The 2,275-nt window shown below is 35.4% G+C and overlaps 1 pseudogene; it reads left to right on the forward strand.

Annotated features, from left to right (window-relative positions):
• Nucleotides 1-278: 278 nt before the first annotated feature.
• On the forward strand, nt 279-376 carry LOC120105764 (annotated as a pseudogene).
• Nucleotides 377-2,275: the final 1,899 nt, after the last annotated feature.

Raw genomic sequence — 2,275 nt, forward strand, 5'->3', positions numbered from 1 at the left:
CTACCTTCCTAGTAAGGGCTGCCATTTTAGCCTGAATATCATCCTGAGTACTAAGGTTATAAAGGCCCCCCTGTCCAACGCTAGTAGGCTTAGGCAAAGGTTTATTCACTCTATCCCCTGTATCCCATAATTGTGCAGTCTCTGAGAGAGAATCTAAATAATCCCATGCCTCATCGGGTTGCTTTTCCAAAAATAGTCCATTACACATAGTCTCTATAAATTGTTTTAATTGTGGAGACAACCCTTCGTAAAAGAAACTAATGGATCTCCATGTTTCAAACCCGTGATGAGGACAAGAGAGAAGCAAATCTTTAAATCTCTCCCAGCATTCATAAAATGTTTCATGGTCTTTTTGTTGGAAGTTACTAATGTGCCTTTTCAAAAAGTTAGTCCTTTGTGCGGGAAAGAATTTTTTCAAGAATTCTCTTTGCATATCTTGCCATGTTCCTAGCGATCTAGGTCTCAAGGAGTTCAGCCATGTTTTGGCTTTATCCTTTAAGGAAAAAGAAAACAAGGTCAATTTAAGGACATCTTCCGATACATTTGGCACTCTAAATGTGATACTAATTTCCTCAAAATCCTTAAGATGAAGATAAGGGTTCTCGGATTCCATTCCATGATACTTTGGCAGCAATTGAATTACTCCTGGTTTGATTTCAAAGTGTCCTACATTTTCAGGAATAATCATGCATGAAGGTTGACTAGTCCTAGTGGGATGTAAATATTGTCGAAGTGTCATAACTGAGGGTCTACCTTCATCACCATGGTGACTTCCTACATCATCAGGAAAATTTGCCATCTCACAAGGTGTGAGATACTGCGAAGGAATTTCAAGGATGTGTCCTAAGGGATGATCTAAAGTTGTAGACTTAATCGACCGGTGTCGTCCCTATCCCAACCTAGCATACAAAATTTAATTAAATTTTTTTTAATATTTTTTTTAAATAAATATAAATATAAGTACCAACTAAAGATACCCTAAAACTACACCCTAAGACAAAAATCTATTCACAATCAAACATGCAACTAAACATTACACCTCAATTTCTAATATTTTTCTTAAATTTCTAGACAGCTCCTAACTAGTTTGAAGAGAGCACCTAAGCCTCCAATCCGGTCTAATGAACCGAGTTGACCAGGTAAGCTCCCAGGTAAGTGGAGGGGTCACGATGCGTTCGCAAAGGTCCCACTTAAAACCACTTGCCTCGAACAGATGAACTATCTCCCTTATAGGGACAAAGCTTGCCTAGACATCAACTAAGCCACAGAGCGAAATTGGTGCAACTTTCGTTGGTCTTCATCCTATTGAGCTCGAATGTCCTTAGGGGCCAACGTCTAGTTGATTTTAGTTAAGCTTAGGATATTTATGCAATGGGGTGATTTTTGGGCTAAGGACGAGTGATGAAATCCCGACCTTATCTTTTTAAATGGGTTCAGCCCTTAGAGTATTTTATGCTGATGCCATATACTATATGCAACAATCAAGAGATTTTTTTTTTAATATTTTATGACATGACATTAAATTTCATTGAATAGGTGATCAAGCAAATTTTTTTTTTTTTTTTTAACTTTTCAATTAGCAACAAGGGTTAATGAGATATGATAACAATAAAATTCTGATCTAAAACAATTAAATGCAGAAAATTCAAAACAGACAGCAGCAAGTTTTCGTATTAACTGATAGTCTTAAAAGTTTCAGAATGTCAATCAGACCGTTCAGATGAAAGCAACACAGGTCCTGCACCTAAAGACCAAATTTGAGTTCAATCAGACGGTTAATTTCTTTGATATCAGAGTTTGATGCAGACTGTGCAGGGAATAAAAAAACAGCAATAAAGATTTTTTTTTCAAAGAAAAAGACTAAAAAAAAATACTAAGATACTGATTAAATCTAAAATTATACTAATAAATCAGTCGTTCCCCGGCACGGTGCCAAAAACTTGATGCAAAAATAAAATTGTTCTCCCAAGTGCAGGAGAATCGCACAAGTAGTAAATTCTCGGGAGTCCGAGGTCGAATTCTCAGGGAACGAAATATATGTGAGATTATTTAGTATAATTTCAGATTAATCAATTCAATAAATTTGTGGATTAAAATGATGTTTTGATTTTTAGAAATTAAATGCAAAGAATAATAAACAAAATTCAATGAAATAAAGATGGTAGGGATCTGGAATCTCCCTTGATGATATTGCATCCAAGGAATAAACTTTATGGTTCTTGATTAAAGATTAAATGTAGGATAGATCTAATCATGGTATATGTTTCATGAACAT

Source organism: Phoenix dactylifera, unplaced genomic scaffold, assembly GCF_009389715.1.
Source record: "Phoenix dactylifera cultivar Barhee BC4 unplaced genomic scaffold, palm_55x_up_171113_PBpolish2nd_filt_p 000365F, whole genome shotgun sequence".
In the NCBI taxonomy this organism is placed as follows: Eukaryota; Viridiplantae; Streptophyta; class Magnoliopsida; order Arecales; family Arecaceae; genus Phoenix; species Phoenix dactylifera.